The 22844-nt window shown below is 36.5% G+C and overlaps 1 long non-coding RNA gene across 1 annotated transcript in view; it reads right to left on the bottom strand.

Moving 5' to 3' along the window:
* Nucleotides 1–17394, bottom strand: part of LOC119821143 — a 94081-nt gene extending 76687 nt beyond the window's left edge. The window contains exon 1 of the long non-coding RNA XR_005286581.1: nt 17330–17394. This is a non-coding gene — a long non-coding RNA (uncharacterized LOC119821143). The remainder of the gene's footprint in view (nt 1–17329) is intronic.
* Nucleotides 17395–22844: the final 5450 nt, after the last annotated feature.

Here is a 22844-nt window from a genome sequence, read left to right as displayed (position 1 = left end):
TATTTTACAAGTAATGTGCAGTTCTTGGTTATTTCAGTACAATAAAATGGGACTACTGTAGAAATTCTTCTCAAAATGAAGTATACTGACTTCACTGGCTGGGTGGTTCTGATAGCAGATTCACAATGGATTGTATCTATTTCTGAAGATAGCCAGTTGAAACACAAGCTGAAAAGTTCTGAGTAATTTCATTAATTTTAAGACCAAGGAGAGAAAATACATTTTACACAATACCCACATGCTATTGAAGAATATTTAACTATGCAAAAATGTGTTGCATCTGTTATGTAAAAATGTATTGCATTCATTCATGTTTCATAATATTTGCTTAATTAAGTAAAAATGTATTTCTTTTGTTTAATTATGTAAAAATGTGTTGCTGTTTTACCTTGCCTAAGACAACTGATGGATCCAACAAAAAGCTGAATTACCAATATCAAGGGAGGAGGTATAGGTGGAACTTTCAGACAGGGAAAGTAAGTAGGAGGAGGAATTTAGGCAAAAGAGACACCAGGGAGACATCAAGGGTCAGACAGACAGACATGAAGAAAGCAGGAAAGTAGGACATATAGAATGAAAGAAAGGTAAAAAGCCTGAAGGCAAAATGTAGATGAATAGATATAGAAACAGGTTAAATAGAGTTAAAAAGGACTAGTGGGAGAAGTATAAGCTAGAGCCACGTATTTATAATCAATAAGTCTCCATGTCTTTATTTGGGAGCTGGCTGGTGACCCAAAAACCTTTCACCTATACAGTGCTAAATAACTAACATGGTAGGTAACAGCATGGAAATTTCTCATCTCTGTGTAAGTCACTGTTTCATAAACTTTATTATTAGCCATGAAAAAATATCAGACATTTTAATCTACAATTTCATAAGATTAAATATGTATAGGAAAGTTTTATTTGTTTAAAAGCATATAGGAATATTTTGGTCTCATCATTGCTTATAAATGTGTGTGCATATAAAAGAAAAAATCCAATATAATCCTTATACAACTCTTAATATTCAGATATATGAAGTATGTCTATTATTATTGCATATGTAATTATTATCTGTTTAAAATGGTATAAAATATAAAATATGTAAATACTATGATACACAGTATTTCAGCTTAGTATAAAAACTAAAATTATTACAAATAAAATGATTTTATGTCATTAAACTTTCAAATCAGGAGTCTTATGAACTATAACAGTATAAAATGCCATCTAGATATTTTAAAATCAGGATGTTTTATTTTAAATAATAAATGCATTTGTGCCTCATAAATCATTTTCATACAATATGTTGCCATTTATTCAGCTTTAGCATAGATAACAGGTTAAATAAGGTAAATAACTTCTTTTTTAAGTCTAAATTCAATCTGTGAATGAATTCAAATTAATCTTTAATCTAAATTTAGCTTTTTTGGCTCATTGTAATTGGAATTTAAGAAGTAAAGACTTAAAAAAATTCATTACTGACTTCAAAAATATGTCATGGTAATCAGTCATATCTCCTCTTCAGGAAACGTACCATCTCAAACTCAATTTCTTGAAAATCTGCGAGAATGAACTGAGTATTTATCATTTGTCCTGAGGCTATATCTGTATATCAACCAGGATATTTTTCTGTTAGAGGTAGAGTGGAAGTAGCATACATGTCAGTGTAGAAGCAAGACAACTTCAGACCATTCGCAATCTGGTCTGTCACGCATAAGAACAACAGAACAGGTGTAAAAATGCCAACGGAAAGCTCCACATGCTCTCTGCCTGTGTCTGTGGTGTCATAAGGCTTAAGATCAAAATGTATCTTTATCCTCTCTATCTCCATCTCCTTGAAATTGCTCTGTTCATGTGCAGAGAAAGAGAGATCTTGAAATATTCAGTGTTCAGTGGGATGTCTCCAAATCCCTCACCCTTAGGACACTTGGAGAACTCTACAGAAGAGGACACAGAAAGATTGTAAGATCCAGAGAGGATAGAGGACATCAAGGAAACAGTATCTTTCAGGCACAACAGCACTGAGACACAGATGAACTCCCAGAGACTGTGAGAACATGCACAGGGACTGCACATTTCTAAGTCAGATAGGGTCTCAGTATTGAGAGAAGAAAATAGACACAAGCGTCAATCTCCAACACCAAAGTTAATTCCAATTGGAAAACGCAAAAGAAAATTTAATCTTCTCCAAGGAAATCTCACTAGGTATACAAACCATTATGATAATACAACTAAGAGCAGGACCCTTGCCCAGCAATTGAAAACCAACACAAAACAAACTCAAAGGTAGTTTTGGAGATTGTCACATAATTCCTTCTTTGGACTTTTTTTTTTAATTGAACTTCATGATCTTTTGCTTGTACATTCCAATTGTATTTTGATGAGTTTCATTGTTGTGTGTATATCTGTTTCTTCTGATCATTATTTATTTTGTTTGTTAGTTTATTCCTTTTGTTTTATCCTTCTTTGACTTTTATATTTGCCTGTTTTCTTGGAGTGAAAGGAGTCATGGAGATGGGTGGGGAGGTGGGGAAGAGATGGGGGAGCAGAAACCATGATCAAATATTTTGTATTAAATTTTTTTTTCAATTTAAAAAAAAAAGAAGAAACAAATAGCTCCATTTGTTCCAAGTGAAGGTATGCCTTTCTGGGAAACCAACTTTTCCTTGAAGGAAACCCTTCATCTGCTGCTTTCTTTCCCCTCTATCCTTAGACATATTTTGGTAGGCACACAGGTACAACATATCCTATCACAGGTCAGAGATACCATGAGCAAGCAAGGAAGAATAAAGCTAATTTACTGTCTCATTCATATTTCCAAGAAACCCAGAGTACTTCAATCCCCGAAACAGGAAGCAGACGCCAAAAGCCTTAATGCTAGATCTCATTGACCAACTTCTTTTCTGTTAGACAAGTAAAAGCTAAGCTGAATGGCACAAAGTGGGAAACTCAGGTCTCCCAATTACCAGCCAAGCGTTCTTGTCTTTCCCTGATGCCCTGCTGGTATCATTTTCATCAATTCTGTTTCTGAATAAATACTCTGTTCAAGTCCTGCTAGCAGACTGCTGTTCCCCAGTGTCCTGCCTTGATGTTTGTTCCACCATCCATGTTCCTGTCCATGGCTCATGAAGAGGTTTTCTCCTCAGAGACACTGTGCATGATCATCCTAACTAAAATTCCCCAGCATACTTTCCAAGAAGACATTTATTACAAGCTGGAATCATATTTCTGTTGATTTGTTCACTCAGTTATTTGTCACTTTTCTAAACTAGAATTTATATTCCAGGGCTGAAGAGATTGCTCAGTGGTTAAGAGCACCGCCTGCTTGTCTAAAAGTCCTGAGTTCAATTCCCAGCAACGACATGGTGGCTCACAACCATCTGTAATGAGATCTGGTACCCTCTTCTGGCATGCAGGCATGTGTGTAGGCAGAATACTATATACACAATAAATAAATAAATCTTTAAAAAGAAGAATTTATATTCCATGGGGCACAAACCATAGCGATTTTCTCTATTATGCTATGGTAAACTATCTGGCACATAGTAGGTATTTGCTGTAAAATTTTATATTTTGTGATAGAAAAGCAAAGACAAATGAGCAGCATCTCTACCCATAGAAACCCATAATCAAATAGAGGAAATGGGTAATGTTTTCTTACTGATTAAAACATCTATGCATCCTCAAGTTAGTATCTGATTTTTCATGTCCTTGCAGATATCTTGGTTGCACTTTAATCTTCCTTCTTCATACACAGTATTACTCATATTGGAACATAGGACTCTACTCCTGAGATATATGTCCTCCAAGGATTAGAATGTATATATAATAAGACATGCTTTTAACTGTCATTCATAAAAGGACAGAATGGAATAAAAGGAGCTGAAAACTCAAGTCTAAAATTTTATCTTTTTCAGCATTGGAAAAAGATTAAGAATTTGACATAATCAGACCCATAAGTCACCAGCAATTCTGGCAGAAAGTCTCTGGCAATATCTAATGTAGAAGACAAACTACAACAAAAATACATAGGCCCATTACAAGTGTTTAAATGATGAAGATATAGGCTGCATTGATGTAAAAAGGAAAGAAACTGGTAAAAATATTACTTTAGCTGGGAAAAGATGTATTCTGGTTAAATATAAAATATAACATTTAATTGTTTATTGGGACTATGGACATAGGTATCAAGAGACATTTAAAAGTCACAGAATTTTCACTATTATAAATCAGACTTATCTCCACTTGATTTTAACTTTTGGAAACTCTCTTAAGGAGCAATATTTCCAATGCACTTGGTTCCAGTTTCACTTAAATCCTTTGGAAAGGACTGTCAATGTCAAAGAAGGATAGAATTTATTATTTAGGATTAGTAATTCAGTAAAATTGTTGTTTGAATCATCATGGCCTGGGTTCTAGAAAAATGTCTCTATCATCTGCGCTAGGACAGAAATAGGGAAACTTTAAAGATCTAACTTTTGAGAGTCTTTTGATGGTACAAGCATCCATTTCCACAGAGATGAGTTGTGTTCCTCAATTCCTCCATTTATTTCATTAACTTTTACCTCAGTACACCCCCAATAAACCTCCCTGATGACACAATAATCTGAATCAGACCAAATCAAACCAAGTTAGAAAAAGCCCAGGTTTAATGGATACTAATGCTCCCGGATGGTTTTCTAGTCCTCTAATGAGAAGTCTGGGAAGAAGACCAAAAAACCACATGTTTGTTCTCTGCGGTGCCCTTAAATACCCTGTAGGAGTAGTCTTGAGTACCTCTGGGGAGCAGTCCTCATTTGGAAGGCTTTCTCAGGGGTGGAGTTTGGGCTGAGGCAAGTTCCAGGGGAAGGGGCTTGGAATGGAAATTCCAGCGGAACATTTCAGACTCTTTGGATATATGGATGCCAGGGGCTGGTGTGAAGCCTAAATCCAAACATTCCAGACTCTTTAGGTATTTAGATGCCAGGGACTGGGGTGAGACTTAACCCAAACACCTTTGTGTTAAATATCATATCTAGACTCAGAGGTCACAAAGATCCATGAGAGAATTGCAAAATTCAAGAACAAGTATATGCAGCCTGTAAAAATTTATCTATGTCATTCTCACAACCACCTTACCCTTTGGGATGAGCCATAAAGCACTTAAAAGTAACTTGTTCAAAGTCACCCAGATAGCTAATGGGAAAAAAAGAATTAACCATGAGCAGTATATCTCTACAATCTGCTTTATATTACTTTGTCTCTGGGGACAGAGTTAATGTCCTAAGAAAACTTAGAATTTACATTAAATTAAGTAAATTAGTTCAATAAGGCAATAGATAAGTTCAAATAGATAAGTTGGGTAGTGGTAGGGAGATCAAACCCCTTCAAAATGTTTGGTTCCTTTTTTTAGTCAGGTTACCATGATTTCTGAAACACTGTGTAAGTAGTTAAGGAATTCTGAGGGTTTCTTTGAATATGTGCCTCACTGTGCCTTTGTACAAAAGTCAGTCATAGTGTCAAGAATCATCCCATGAGGCAGGGCAATAATGTAAGCACAAGCAAGTGCATGCAAACTCACAACAAATAAGCAAAATGGCCAAAACAACCTGTCAGTGAACCCAAAGCATGGTAACTAATGATGTGCACTCCTAGCTGATGACAACAATCCAGCAGTGACCACCACTTTCAAAAGGACCAACCAAAAATGTTTCTGCGGCAGCTTAATTTCCCCTAACTCCGGGAAAAAAAATGACTTTTATTTTTTTTACAATAAAGAGCTTCTTAGAGTCTGTGCTGTTGCCTCCATGACTTCTCACCATCTGCTCCCACCCCAGGAAACGGGGATCACACAACAGACAGCAACAACAAGCCTACAATAATCCCACAGAAAGTGCACTCAGTATCTGAATCACTACTAAAAATGAAGAAATACATGTGGAAAATACTGCAAAGAGTCAGACAAAAGTAAACTTGGAATAAAGAAAGAGATATAGAGGAAGAGAATATCAAAGGCAAATTTTAAAATATTTTAAACCTGGCTTTCCAGTAGGTGACTTTTCTCTCAGTCAACCATTGCTTGTTTTGCAGTGTTTTCAAAGAAACATTAGGCATCTAAGTATTTAATTGTGTATTTTGGACATGTTGCCTTTACTTAAAGTAGGGAGATAATGCAGGAGTTTCCCATTACAGATAATCTGCTTTTGGGGGAAGGTTTTTTCGAGACAGGGTTTCCCTGTAGTTTCTAGAGCCTGTCCTGGAACTAGCTCTTGTAGACCAGGCTGGCCTCGAACTCAGATATCTGCCTGCCTCTGCCTCCCGAGTGCTGGGATTAAAGGCGTGAGCTACCACTGCCCGGCATCATCACAGATAATCTGAACAAACCATGGGCTCTTCAGTGAAAGTTTCTCTGTTTGGTGTTAGTGTTCAGTGTACATAGAAGCCATTCAGGGCCTAGATATATTTTATCATCTTTCTTTTCTTTATTCTGTCCAAATGGCATATATTTATATTATATTCTGAGCCAAAAAAGCAACTTGATTTAATGTTTTTGACAATAATGGTCATGACACTATTTGAGTAATTTAGAGACATAACTTTCTCTTGCAAAAAAATTACATCACCTATAAATAATGTTGTGATATAGCAAAGGTATTTAACAATTGGCCTAGAAAAATGCTTCAATAAGTCATCTTGGCCTTCAGAAAGGAAGGGAGTGGTTTAAAGATCATAAATATTAGAAGAGTAAAATGTCTGTTTTTTTTAATCAGATGAAAATTCATTGAGGTTTGAGTATGGATAGAAAACCAGCTGTATTTTCAGGAAAATAGTAATACTCCATCTATTCACTTTTAGCTTAACTATCTGAGATGGTTAATGTGCACATAACACATGCTAACATAATTGTCTAGTTGTAACATTGCAGGTGTTACATACAAATATATGTGTGTGTGTTCATGTTATTTGCATCATACATGCAAATATTTTGGACAAATATCTGTTTTGTTCAATTATTTATCCTTCAATGATAAAATACCTACAGTTCTAAGTAGTAGCTCTGGTTACAGATGTTATATCATGAAAATAAACAGCATGACATTTGCCATGTTTATATGCATGCATTTTGCTTTGATTAAACAAACCAATTCTCATATTATTTTTTAAAATTTAAATTGAGTAAAATAATCAAGTTCTCTTGAATTTCATAACTATTTTCAGAAATAATATTTTAAACGCACAAGTGAATACAATATGGGAAAAATGAAAATGCTTGACATCATGAGATACCGGGGAAATGCAAATCCAAACCAGAATGAGATATAATCTCAGACTTGTCAGAATGCCTCCTTTCTAAAAGAAAAGAAATAGCAAAATGCTGGCAATGATGCAGAGAACATAACACTTTCTACACTTTTTATTTCATATATTAGTGGTACTGGGTATGTGTGTGGTAGATAAATGGCAACTTTTGGAAGCCAGTTCTCTCCTTCCACATTATTGAGGAAAAGTTGAAAAGCTGTTCTTGTTTTTGTTGCTTCTTGGTGATTCTCCAGCCTCAGACTCCATCTCATTTGTAGGAGTGCTGTGATTCCAGATCACTGATTACCACATCCAGTTTTTACATGAGATTTTTAAGAGAACCAAACTTGTCAAACTTGACATACACAGCAAGTTATTTACTTACTGAGTCATCTCTTTGAGCCTAGAAAAAAATATTCATTAATGGTAAAATTATAATCATTATAGCCATATGAAAAAGAATGAGATTTCCTTAAAAAAACTAAAAACATATCTAACATATGACTCATATGTCCCTCTTGTGGGTATATATCCATAGAAACTCTTCACCCCTTTATCTATTGCCACCATTCACAATAACCAAATAAAAAAACCACAAAGGTGTACACTGATTGATGAATGAACAAGGAAAATGTGTCATATACATGAAATAGAATATTATTCAACACAGGAAATACTGAGGTCCTGTCTCTTGTAGAAAAATAGAATGGGATGGTGGTATTAGGTCAACTAAAATAAGATAGACACAGAAAGATAATGCATTCTCATTCATATGTGGTAACTAAACACACATACACACACACACACACACACACTTATCTAAGTAAGTCAGAATACAATAGTGATTTCTAGAGGCTATTGTCAAGAGGAGGAGAGACAGAAAACTGACAGCACGTGCCAAAATACAGGGAGACAAGGGAATAAGTTATTAAACTAATAAGAAATGCTAACCATCCTGATTTCATCATCCTACATGTAATATTTAATAATAAGTACAATTATTATTTATTAATTGAAAGCTGTCTTTTTTAAAAAAAATTAAATAACATTGAAGTTTAAACAAACACTTCCTTAGAAATACCCGAATATACAAATTGCGGAAGGGAAATTATGGTCCTCAAAAAAAAAAAAAAAACCCTACAAATTCTTCTACTATAGAAAATGCATTAGGAATGAAGAATGCAACCTAATGAGGGTTGCAGCCTCAGATGCCTACAAATTCCAGAAAGACAGTGAGAGAGTTCCAATCCATAAGGGAATTGTGCAGCCAGAGAGAGAGCAGCCCTGATAAAAGGATCACATCTACAAGAGTCAGGTAAGATAAAAGTCTCAGTGTTGTGGGATCATCTTTTCAAAGGGGAGGCAGGTTAGAATGATTTGTGAACGGATTTGTTTATTTATATTGTCAATCAATGGTTCTAACTGAATACTGTTTAGGGTAAATCTTGACCTTTGAGTTTTTTCTAATAACAAATTTAGTCTTCACATGACTAGTTATATCATCCATGTAATCACTCTTAAAATACTGTGCTCTATAAACATTAAAATAATCATTATTATTTATCAGAAAAAGAATATAAACATATGATGTATCTTTTTAAATTTGGCAATTTAAACATTTCATAATCTTGAGTGTTTTGAAATATACCTATACTCCCTTATTGGCAAAGTAGCTTGCCAGAAATAAATGACAATGTGGGTGGTGGGTCCAAGTCTTTTTTCCTTGTTTTCTCTTGTCATTTTTAGACCACACTGGGAAATCATCACACTATCCCGGGAAACTGTTCTGTGAAGAATACAGAATCTTTCCATTCCCTCTTGCTAACAGTGTGGGTGCATCAGTCTCAATATGGATACATATTTTGAATTAGAGGATATATCACTTTTGTGAAATAACTGCAAATGTCATAGTAGCTCATGGCGGTGTTGATGGATGGAGCTTTCCTCAGATTGGCTCATCAGAACTTCTTGGTTTCTAGATATAGGTTTGAAAATCACATGCTCAATGAGTGACTTAATTTATCACACGTGTGGCTGTTTGTGCGAGGAATGATGATGCAGGCGTGTGGAAGCTCTGGAAAGTCCTTTCCTCACCGTGATGGAAAACTAAAAACAATTTCCCCTAAGAAAGCTGAATCCATTAGTGTCACCATTAAAGAGTTAAAAAAAAAATCAATGTTTTGATTTATACTGCTTGCCCATTTACCCTGCCTCATTGACTTACTCAGCTAGTAAACTGACCTCAGAGGAGCTGTTTCTTCTGTTTTAGTGTATTGCTGGGGGAAATCAACACAACTGGCACCTGGTATACAGCTTAGCTTTGAAAAATGTCCTTTAAATATGTTTAAAGTGTGGATAGACAGAAACAGGTCATTCTCATGCAGGATGAACAAAAATATGTCTGAATGTTCATTTCAGTGAAATGTGTCAATTTCTGCTCTCCTCACTTAGCCTGTAGTGGTCATTGTCCCATTGTCTCATAGAAAATTTGCTCCATTATATGGAAGACATCACATTGACTGGACCAAATAAGCCAAATGTGGCGAATATCTTTGGAAGACATGTCCATGTCATAAAATACAAAATACACTCATGAAAATGGAACTTTACAATATGGTGTATCTAGGAACCCAATGATTTAAAGCATCTCTGGAAAATCTCCCAGGGACAAAAGACTAGTTGTTACACCTTACATTGACAATTGCTAAAAATGTGGACATTGGGATTTCTTCTCACTTAATGTTTAAATAGCATAAAATCAAATGATCTGACCCATCAACTGGATAATAGAGAAGGCTACAAAATCTTGATGTGATTAGAGAATGGATGGCTATGTAGCATCTAGGCTGCATTACAAGCTGGCCTGCCACTTGGGGCCTATGCCAGAACAGATTTAGTGGCACTTGCATCAACAAATGAAGACGTTCTATAGATTTCAGCATCCTGCAAAGAGAACAAAAGTGTGAATACTAAGATTTTCTAGAACAAAGCCATTGCACTATCTAAATTCAAATCTGTTTCAAGATAGACTTTATCAGTGTGTTTCAGAAAGGCATAAAGAGATTGTTGAGAATCTATAACTTCTCTTATTTGCAGAAAAGATGAGAGTTATGTTCTCATTCCACTCGCAATATTAATATTGCTATTACAATAATGTTGGAAGCAGTGAGACCCCAGATCCTGAATTTCTTGTAATCCCCTGATTTGAGTGCCTACAGCTGCTCTGAGCACGAGACCTTCAGGAGTTCCTAATGGCAGAGTGGTTTCTGGTGGGTTTGACTGGGGCGTGGCTATCTCTATATAATCTGCCCCTGAACACAATAAAGGGGGCATTCTTGGGGAATTCAAGGATGATCCATGTCGTTGTCTTTCTGTGTGTCTGTGTCTGTGTATTTTAACCTCTAGCCCCTTGCCGGAAGCTCGGTAACAGGGTTCAAGCGCACCGAACACAGGCGCAGGGGGCACGGTGCGCGGCACAATAATACTATAAACAGTATCTCCAAGATTTCTTTGCTAACAGACCTTTCATTATCTCATAAGGAGAATGTAGGAGATATTGTTAGGTCTAAACCTCAATTTTTGACATATCACTCATAATGGAAAAAATATTTTAATTCTAAATTGGGAAAATAAAATTTACTTTATTGTCAGATTGGATACCAAAAAATTTTTGCCACATAATAATCAAAACACAAAATATACAAAATAAGAAAAATATTAGGAAGCTGCAAAGGAAAAGGCCAAGTAACATATAAAGGAAGACCCATCAGAATGACATCCAACTTCTCAATGGACACTCTGAAAGCTAGAAGGTCATGGACAGACATTATGCATAAAGTAAGAGAATACAGATCCCAAGTCAGATTACTATACCCAGCAAAACTTTCTATGACTATAGATGGAGAAAACAAGATATTCCATGACAAAACCAGATTAAAATAATACCTATCCACAAATCCAGCCCTACATAAAACAATGGAAGGAAAACTCCAACCCAAGGATGCTAGCTGTACACACAAACCACAGGCAAAAGATAATCCCACATCAGCAAACCCTAAAGAAGGGTAACAGACATACACATTACCATCAAAAAATAAATAAATAACAGGAATTAACAATCACTGGTCATTAGTATCCCTTAATATTAATGGACTCAACTCTCTTATAAAAGACACAGACTAACAGAATGGATAGAAAAACAGAATCCACCCTTCTGCTGCATACAAGAATCACACCTCAGTTTCAAAGACAGACATTTCAAAGAATAAATGGTTAGGAAAAGACTTTCCAATCAAACAGACCTAAGAAGCAAGCTGGTGTAACTATCCCAATACCTAACAAAATAAACTTCAAACTACAGGTAACCAAAAGAGATGAAGAAGGACTTTTCATATTCATCACTGGGAAAATCTATCAAGATGACAGATGCTCAATCATGAACTTTTATACCCCAAATACAAAAGCACTCACATTCGTAAAAAGAAACATTACTAAAGCTTAAATGGCACATCAAACCCTACACACTCATAGTGGGAGACTTCAACACTTCACTCTCACCAATGGGCAAGTCTGTCAGACCAAAAAACACAGAGAAATAAGGGAACTAACAGATGTTATGACGCAAATGGACTTAAAAGACATCTATAGAATATTCCACCCAAACACAAAATATACCTTCATGGAACCTTCTCTAAAACTGTCCACATACTTGATCACAGAACAGATCTCAACAATTATTTTTTTAAAAAATGGAATAAACCCTTGCATCTTATGGGATCACCATGGCTTAAAGTTAGAATTCAATAACAATGTAAGTTACAGAAATCTTAAAAACTCATGGAAACTGAATAATGTTCAACTGAATCACCCCTGGTTTAAGGAAGAAAGAAAGAAAGAAATTAAAGACTTCCTAGAATTCAATGAAAATGAAGGTAAAACATACCAAAATTTATGGGACACTATAAAAGCAGAACTAAGAGGAAAGTTCATAGCACTAAATGCCTATAAAAAGAAGTTGGAGAAATCTCACACTAGTGAATTACCAGCACATCTAAAAGCTCTGAAACAAAAAGAAACATACTCACCCAGGAGAAATGGACACCAGGAAATAATGAAATTGAGGACTGAAATCAAAAATTGAAACAAAGAGAATACAAAGAATCAATGAAACAAAGCATTGGTTCTTCAAGAAAATCAACAAGATGGACAAACCTTACACAAACTAACCAAAAGGCAGAGAAAGAATATTCAGATTAACAAAATCACAATTTAAAAAGTGGGACATAACATAGACACTGAGAAAATCCAGAAAATCATCAGATTTCTGTACTTCACAAAATTGGAAAATTTAAAAGAAATGGACAACTTTCTTGATAGGTTCCATACACCAAAATTAAATCAAAACCAGATAAGCAGCCGGGCGGTGGTGGCGCACGCCTTTAATCCCAGCACTCGGGAGGCAGAGGCAGGCGGATCTCTGTGAGTTCGAGACCAGCCTGGTCTACAAGAGCTAGTTCCAGGACAGGCTCCAAAGCTACAGAGAAACCCTGTCTCGAAAAAAAAAAAAAAAAAAACCAGATAAGCAATTTAAATACACTTATAACCCCTAAGGAATGAGCAGCAGTTTTTAAATGTCTCCTAAGCAACAAGAAAAGAAAAATCCAAGAACTGATGGCTTCAGCACACAATTATACCAGAGTTTCAAAGAAGAGCTAATTCATTGAAGACCCTAAGAGAGGCATACATGGATCTAATCTACATGGGAAGTAGAAAAAGAAAAGATCTCCTGAGTAAATTGGGAGCATGGGAACCATGGGAGAGGGTGGAAGGGAAGGGGAGATGAAAGGAAGGGAACAGAGAAAAATGTATAGTTCAATAAAATCAATTTTTAAAACCTGGTGCTGTATTAAAAAAAAGAGAGAGAAAAGAATAGCTAATTCCAATATTACTGAAATTGCTCTACACAATAGAAAAAGAAGAAACATTGCCAAACTCCTTCTACAAGGCTGCAGTTACCCTGATACCCAAACCACACAAAGATGCAACAGAGAAAAAGAAATACAGACCAAACTCTCTCATGACCATTGATGCAAAAATACTGGCATACTACATCTAAAAACACATTGAAAAAAAATCATCCACCATGACCAAGTAACTTCATCCCAGAGATGTAGGGTTGGTTCAACATACAGAAATCTGTCAATGTAATCACCATATAAACAAACTAAAAGAAAGAAAGCACATGATCATCTCATTTGATGCTGAAAATGCCTTCAGCAAAGTCTAACAGCCCTTCATGATAAAGGTCTTGAGAGATCAGCAATACAAGGAACATATATAAACATAATAAAAGCAATTTACAACAAGCCAACAACAAACATCAAATTAAATGGAGAGACACTCAAAGTGATTCAACTGAAACCAGGAACAAGACAGGACTGTCTATTCTTTCCATATCTATTCAATATAGTACTCCAAGTTCTAGCTAGAGCATTAAGACAACAAAAGGAGATCAAGGGGATACAAATTGAAAAGGAGAAAGTAGAACTTTCACTATTTGCTGATGATATGATAGTATACATAAGTGACTCAAAAATTCTGCCAGGGAACTCCTTAAAACTAATAAAAACCCTTCAGTAATGTGTCAGGATACAAGATCAAAAAAGAATCAGTAGCCTTACTATATACAAATGATAGAAAGGCTGAGAAAGAAATCATAGAAACACCACCATTTAAAACGCCACAATAACCTAAAATATCTTGGAGTAATACTAACCAAACAAGTGAAAGACCTATATGACAAAAACTTTAAAACTTTGAAGAAAGAAATCAAAGAATACACCAGAAAATGAGAGATCTCCCATTCTTTTGGATAGACAGAATTAACATAATAAAAATGGCAATCTTACCAAAAGCAATCTACAGATTCAATGCAATGCCCATCAAAATCCCAACATAATTCTTCACGGATCTTGAAAGAACAATATTCAACTTCATATGGAAAAACTAAAAACTCAGAATAGATTTTTAAAAATCTTGTACAATAAAGGAACTTCCAGGGATATCACTATTTTGTCTTCAAACTCTACTATAGAGTTATAGTAATAAAAACAGCTTGATATTGGCATAAAAACAGACAGGTAGACCAATAGCATCGAATCGAAGACCCTGAAAATAATCCACAAACCAATGAACTCTTGACTTTTGACAAAGAAGTCAAAATGGTACAATGGAAAAAGAAAAGCATCTTCAATAAATGGTGCTAGCATAACTGAATGTCAATATGTAGAAGATTGCAAACAGACCCATATGTATTGCCATGCACAAAACTCAAGCCCAAATGTATCAAGAACCTCAAAGTAAATCCAGTTACATTGAACCTGATAGAAAAGAAAGTGGGAGGTAGCCTTGAATACATAGTACTTCCAAATATAACACTTGTAGTACAGACACTGAGAGCAGCAATCAGTAAATGGGACCTCCTGAAACTGAAAAGCCTCTGTAAAGCAACGGACACTGTAAATAAGACAAAATGGCAAAGTATGGAATTGGAAAAGATCTTCACCAGCCTCACATCTCATAGAGGACTGATCTCCAAAATATATAAAGAACTTAAGAAACGAGACATCAAAATACAAAATAACTATTTAAAAATGGGGTTCAGGGCTAAACATAGAACTCTCACAGAAGAATCTCAAATGACTGCAAGACATTTAAGGAATTACTCAACATCCTTAGTCATCAAGAAAATGTACATTAAAAGGACTCAAATACCATCTTGTACCTATCAGAATGACTAAAAAATCAAAAGTACTGAGGACAGTTTATGTTGGAGAGGATGTGGAGTCAGGGGATCACTCCTCCACTGCTGGTGGGAGTACAAACTTGTACAACAACTTTGAAAACCAGTAGGATGGTTTCTCAAAAATAAAATGGGAATTAATCTACTTCAAAATCCAGTGATACCATTCTTGGGTATATACCCAGAGGATACTATATCATACCACAGTAACACTTGCTTAACAATGCTCAGAGCTGCATTATTTGTCATAGCCAGAATCTAGATGTCCCTCAACTGAAAAATGGATAAAGAAAATGTTATACATTTGCACAGTGGAATATTACTCAACTGTAAAAAAACAATGACATCTTGAAATTTGCTGGTAAATGGATGGAACTAGAAAAAAAATCCTGAGTGAGGTAACTCTGACTTAGAAAGACAAACACAGTATTTACTCACTCATAAATGGATACTAGATGTAAAACAAAGGATAAGCAGACTACAATCCACATATTCGAAGAAGTTAGATAACAAGGAAGAACCTAAGAGGGACACATAAATCACACAGGGAAGGGTAATTAGATGATATCTCCTGGGTAATCTGCAGTAAAGGAGAGAGGATGGGAGATGAGAACACGAGGGAATGGGATGGCTGAGGGATGAGAGGGCCAGAGTAGGAGAGCAGTTAAAGAGAAATCTTGATAGAGAAAGCCACTATGGGGTTAGGGAGAAACACAGCGCTATTTTCCCGAGAATCCACAAGGATGACCCCATCTAAGATTGCTAGCAATAGTGTAGAGGAGCCCAAACTGGACTTCTGTTGTAATCAGATGGGTGAATTCCCCAACTATCATCATAGAGTCTTCATCCAACAACTACCGAACCAGATGCAGAGATCCACAAGCAAACACACAGCTAAGGTTTGGGAATGCAATTGAAGAGAGGGAGGAGGGAATAGACGACAGGGAGGTCAAGATCGTGGTGGAGAAATCTACAGAGACTGCGGAACCAAGCTCATGGAAACTGAACTCTAGATGGACAGCTGTGAAGCCTCCATGGGACTGAACTAGGACCTCCTCATGTGAGACAGCGGTGAAGCTTGGACCACCTGTGAGGCACCTGGCTATAGGACCAGGACCTATCCCTGAGGCATTAGCTAGCTTATTGAAACCCATTCCCTATCGTGGGATGCCATACCCAGCCTTAATGCAGAGGGGAGATGCTTGGACCTGCCCCAACTTAATTTGCCAGACTTTATTGACTTCTCATGGGAGTCCTTTCCAGTTAGGAGGAAGTTGGTGAGGGTGGGGAGGCTGGGGAGAAGGGAGTGGGAGAAGGAGTTTGGGGAATAATATTGTGGATGGAATGTAAAATGAAATTTAAAAATTAAATTAAAAAAAGAAATTTACTCTATAGTTATTGTCCTCAGACTATACAGTATGTGTGTGCTTTAATTTTTAAAGAGGTAGATTTTACATTAAGTAAAATCCACCATCAAAACAATTTTTGAGTATTCATTTCATTTACCCCCATGAAGCCCACTAATTATCATGCATCCATCTGCACAAGGCTATCTTGGTGTCTATGCCAGGTCTAACATGCTGTAACATACAGAAACATGTATTTTCCTTTGCCATTTACTCAGCTATCCTCTAGAACAACTCTACCACATGTATGTTCAACTGCTTCTGTAACTAATGGCCTACAAAACTAAAGGTTCTAACTTGTTAATCTGGAATTGAAGTGATTAAAAATAAATCTTTCTTTCTCAAAAAATTATACAGTAAGAAAGGACTAAGTCAAAATTAAACATAATACTGAGTACTTCAACTCTAGGTGTGATGTGCTGCTTGGTGAACATGTGTGTGCTCATTAAATTAATCTATTATTACAGGATCTAGCTGCTTAAAACATAAATACTGTCTCCCCAATAAAAATTTTCTAAATATGTATAATGTTAGAAATTCAATTTAATCCTCTTTTCATTGAGAAGCTACTATGTATTAGAAACTACTCAAATTTGTGTCAGCAAAATACACACACAAACACACATTCACACAGACACACACACAAACAAGAAAAAAAGGAAGAGAGGGATTCATGTATGAGTTTTAAAACATAATCCAGGAGAGGCTCTAAAAAAGCTGCAGAGAAACTCTGTCTTGAAAAACCAAAAAAAAAAAAACCCATAATCTTGTAAAGTTTAGGTACTCAACGTACTAATATTTCTATGAATGTCAAAATTAACAAATAATTGCAAAATTCTTCCATAGTCTGATTACATACCATTGCATGATTGATTGTCCTGGTGTGAAGCACATTTGGGGACATCTGCAGCATTGGCATGTAGCATAGTTGTCCTGGGGCTTAAGTGAGTTTTGGTGTTTACCTTCTGGCATGCAGGTGTCTGTATTGCTTAATTTAATGCCAAAGGCACTCTTGTGAAACACAAAGGTTAGGGAAAGATATGGTAAACAGTAGGGTTGAAAGGCAGGCTAGTTATGTCAGGTGAAAGGCCACAGAAATCTATTTTAGCACCTGCAGAAGTATGTGGGTATTTATATAACAGTCTCCGGGGATTTATGAGAAATTTCAATGTAAGACACACTACCTTTTCTTCACTTGTTTCTTCCAGCCATCTGTTGGTAATATGTTCAGAGAGTGGATGATCTGACAAAGTAGGAAACACAACAAACGGTAAGGCTTCGAGCCTTGCATAGCAAAATACAAAACAAAGATCAAAGTCCCAGGAAAAACTGGTGATTGTTTGGTTTTCTAAAAGAACAGCCCAAAGCAAGGAAAAAATCCCAACTTCTAAACAACCAGAATACCAGCAAAACATAAACGAAGTATGTTTATCTTATACCTACCACAGCATTTTCTTGTGTCCCCTTTCTGGTTAAGCTGTTGGGCAACTGGACACACTACAATGGACATCCTGCTTTAATTTTCTCAGAGTGAGAAATTATTTTGAAGTTCTGGTAATAGCTCTTGTGAAACAGAATTCAAGAAAAAAACACACATGGGCAAATGCGTAAATCTATGAAAACCCAACATACAGTAAAATGAAAATAAACTCCAGAAGACAACAAAAAATTCCAAGCAATTTAGTTCTATGTTGATAAAGGATCAATATCTTTGAAGAGAAAAAGTTCACTCTATAAAGACAGTATTGCCCTATTATCTGGACTCCTTTCATAACCATGGGGTAGATCCGAAGACAATCTTTTTCTTTCTATGACAGTAATATCCATAGCCAGACATTAAAATGCCTCACTGTCCAATATTCCTTATGATTCCTTGAAGCTAAAAGAGGGCAATAAGTTTAGTCTATATTCTTTTATCAGCACATTACTCTAACTATAGGAACTTTTAAAGATTGTCTTAGTAGCCAGATAATTGAACTTAATGTGATTAATGCAGTGTCTTTATCACATTAAGCTAATGCTCAATATTTTCTCGGTGTTTCATTTTTTAATATTTATGAATACAAAGAAAATTGAATCAGAAAATATAATGTGTGAGTTAGCAGAAATTTGGAATTTAGTATGTTTTTAAAATTTATAATCATTCCTTCTTGGTAGGCAGAATACAGGATGCTCTTGAGCCTGATATCATTTTTAAATTCAGATATATTTTTTAAAGTATATTTCAACTTCTCTGTCTTCCTTCTATAACTAGGACTTAGTTATTATTACCAGATCACTTTCTTTTGTTTTGTGACAGGGTGTCATGCAGCCAAGACTGACTGGCTTCAATTTCACTATACAACTGAGAAGATAACAACTTTGAACTTCTGTTCTTCCTGCTTCCACATCTTAACCACTGGGTTAACCGGTATGCACTATCACACCTGGTTTATATAGTGCTGAGGGTCAAACCAGGGTTTCATGAATGAGAGGCACATATTTTATCAACTGAGGTGCATCTCCATCTAAGTCTCTTTTTTTCCCATATATGGTACGGGGAGTATTAGCAGGGTGGTTAAAGGACTTATGGGAGTTGGCTCTCCTTCATCTTGTCCACCCCACCTAAATCATTTGACCTTACTAGATCAATACCTAACATTTGTGAGATTTGGAGCCAAGTATACATCATTTTGTCAATATGCTTGAGTCATGAATCAAGCTAATAAACATAAAATAAAATTGAGCTATTTCAAAAGCTGGGTTTTAGCCGGGTGGTGGTGGCGCACGCCTTTAATCCCAGCACTCGGGAGGCAGAGGCAGGCGGATCTCTGAGTTCGAGGCCAGCCTGGTCTACAAGAGCTAGATCCAGGACAGGCTCTAGAAACTACAAGGAAACCCTGTCTTGAAAAACAAACAAACAAAAAAAAAAAAAAAAAAAAAAAAAAAAAAAAGCTGAGTTTTGGTGTGCCAAAAATTCTACAACAGAATGCTTAGCCAAGGAAGTGCTCACTTCTGATCTTCATCCTTTGATCCTATGATCTCATCTCTCCTTTTATCAACTTGGTAACATACCCCACATGGACATGTAAGCACCATGGTCAAGTGCTGTCATTCACACCCAAAGCATGTAGGTATCCACTATTCTCCACCAAGAGTAAAAATGTGTAACATGGACCATCCTTAGGAGGACATACCTTATGGACTCTAAAAGTATGTTTTGGACCTTCTGAGCTAAATATCTGGTGGTCCTGAGAGCTGGAACTATAAGGTAAGTGAATACAATCCGTTGTCCCAGGGAAGAACACAATTGGAAGCAGCCCAAAGATATTCCTTCAATGCACAGGGAGCCGGACAAGGGGTGTTGTGCTGTTAATTATTGGTAAAACTGGGTCTTTCTTATTACTCTGTTGTCTTTGATTCATTAAGCTTATAAATGATAAGTCCAAATTATGGTACTATTAGTTCATTCTTCAACTTAGAATGAAAGCATCGCAATCTAAGTACTTCTTTAACATAAAAACTTTTGGACCACGTTAGATTCTTCTCCTAACTCACTATTTCCATTTGATTCATTAACTAAAACACCTCTATCACCAATAATCTCGTTCTAATTCAAATAGCTGTTATACAAGGTAAACTACTCTTTGTCACCCTAGATTATAATAACAATAGTTTCTTAACTCCATTTTCTACATATGCTATGCCCTGCCTCAATTCATTCCTTGCCATTTTAAGGATATATTGTGATGAAAATAATGTTATTTTTAAATAGTTTTATGCCCACTCGCTGCAGAAATAATAAACTGAGCATGTGAGTTCACCATAGACAGTTTCTTTTGCCATTCCTCCAGTATCTTCATTGAGATGGAGAAGGTCCTTCATCTTGACCTTCTTCATGTCTTTTTCTTTTACCACACTGGACTACACACCATTTTCAGAATAGTTCATTCCTTTTCACTTTTATTAATTATCCATGCTATTTCATCTACCTGGAATGCTATTCTTCAGTTCTAGTACATGTGAACTTTCTCATTTTCTAAGTCCTGTCTAGAATTTAATTATTCATGTGTCACTTATCTTTAGCTCCACTGGATTGTGTCTAACATTACATAGCATTTATGAAATTAGCATAATTCATTTTGGGTTTAATTTACATTAACATTCTTTTAATTTAGATTGCCCACAGAGGCACACCATGAGAAAAAGATTTGTATGGAAATAATTCATTTGATGCAGGAATCATAAATACAGAGTAAAAAGATATGGGAAGAAAACAATTCAGCCAATTTAAATCAAGCTAGTCAACAGTGTAGGCAAGTTTGAGATATCTACCCTCTAAAATGACATAAGGCAAAAACTCTAGATGATTAGAACTATCTAGGAAAAGCTAATTTATTTTTTATTTTAATAAGAAAAACAAAACAAAATTATTTATGGTGTAGTTCAAAAATAATATTTTCCAGTCAAAGGTCTGGTGTGCATAATCATTTATCATGTTCAAAATAAATAAATGAAAGAGGAAAGGGAAAAAATAAACTTAAGGAAGCTGTAAGAATATTAGGGAGATAGAAAAAGCTAAACAATAAATCCACCATTAAGTCATATGATAAAGACACTCCCAATGTTTTTTACTGAAAATAGATTCTTCTATCATCTGGTACATCCCACCAGTTTTCCCTTTCTCCACTCCTCCTAGCTCCCTACCACCTGCCTCCCACTCACATCCATTTCCCTTCCATCTCCCATCAGAAAAAAAGCAGGCTCTTAAGAGACAACTAAACACTACAAAACAAGATACAATAGAACAGACAAAAACCCTGATATTGAGGCTGGACAAGGCAACCTAATAATAGGAAAAGAGTCCAAAGAGCAAGCAAAAGAGTCAGAGACACACTCTCTCCCACAGTTAGGAGTCCTACAAAAACACCAAGCTGTTAAACCACAATACATATCCAGAGGACCTGGTGCAGACCTGTGGAGGCCTGGTATGTGCTGCTTCAGTCTCTGAACCATACATATGTATACTGCTTAATTGCTTTGGTGGGCCATGTTCTCCTGGTGTCCTCCATCCCCTCTGACTGCTACAATCTTTCCACCTCCTTTCCCTGAGATTCTAGCTCTAAGGGGAGGGACCCAATGAATATCTCTGATTTAAACTATCTTTGGATAATGTGTAGCTGTGGGTCTCTGAATCTGCTCCCATTTGCTGCTAGAGAAAGCCTCTCTAAGAATGACTGGACAAGGAAGGCACCAATCTATGAGTATAGTAAAATACCACTAAAAATAATTCCATTGATATTCTCTTACTTAGTGTTACAATTGGTCCTGAGAAATACCATAACCAAAAAGAAAGATGGGGAGGAAACAGTTTATCTGGCTTACACTTCCACATTGTTATCCACCACTGAAGGAGGAAGTCATAACAGAACTCAAATAGGGCAGGATCCTGGAGCAGGAGTTGATATAGAATCCATGGAGGAGAGCTGCTTACTGGCTTGCTTACCTTGACTTGCTCAAACACACCTTCTTCAAGAATTCAGAACCAATAGCCCAGGGATAGCACCACCCACCATGGGCTGGGCCCTCCCCCATTGATCACCAAATCCCCCATTAATCACCGAATGAGAAAATACCTTACAGCTGGATTCATCAAGGCATTTCCTCAAGTGAAGCTCCTTGCTCTGATGATTCCAGCTTTTGTCAAGTTGACACACAAAGCCAGCCAGTATGTTGTTTTTCTTTCCACCAGACAATCTTGGTTCTACCATAGGTCTCTGGGTTATCCAGTCTTCAGATCCCTACTATCCTTCTGTGTTGGGCATGGGCTTCCTCTTGTGGAGTGGATCTCCAGTTGAATCAGATATTGGCTGGCCACTCCCACAAGTTCTGTGCCACCATTGCCCCAGAACATCTTGCAGGCAGGAGAGATTATTGATCAAAGGTTTTGTGGCTTGTTGGTGTCCACATTTCTCTTTTGGTAGCCTTCCTGCATCAAAGAGAATAGAACACATGAGTGACGATTCCATGTAAGCAAGCAGCTTGACCTCTCCGATGAGTCATGTAAATGTTGTCCTTGGCAATGAGGTCTGGCTATAAGTTTGCAGAGATTAACCCTGTCCTATCACCAGCCTGGGTTGTTTAGGGATCTCCATAGGACCTCCTTGGCCAAGAACTCAACCAAATGCAAGACAGGCCCACAAGTGGAATTCTTGCTGGGCTACAAGAGATGGCCACTTAAGACTCCGTATCCCCCATTATTAGGAGTCCTCACTAGGATCACCTTCATAGATTCTAGGAAGTTTCCACTGCCTTAGGTTGCTGCACCACCCCTCAAATGCACCCCAGTTCCAGTTATTTTCTCTGACTCTCTCCTTCCATCCCATCCCCCTCCA

This window comes from Arvicola amphibius, chromosome 8, assembly GCF_903992535.2.
Source record: "Arvicola amphibius chromosome 8, mArvAmp1.2, whole genome shotgun sequence".
NCBI lineage: Eukaryota > Metazoa > Chordata > Mammalia > Rodentia > Cricetidae > Arvicola > Arvicola amphibius.
This window is presented reverse-complemented; position numbering and strand designations above follow the sequence as displayed.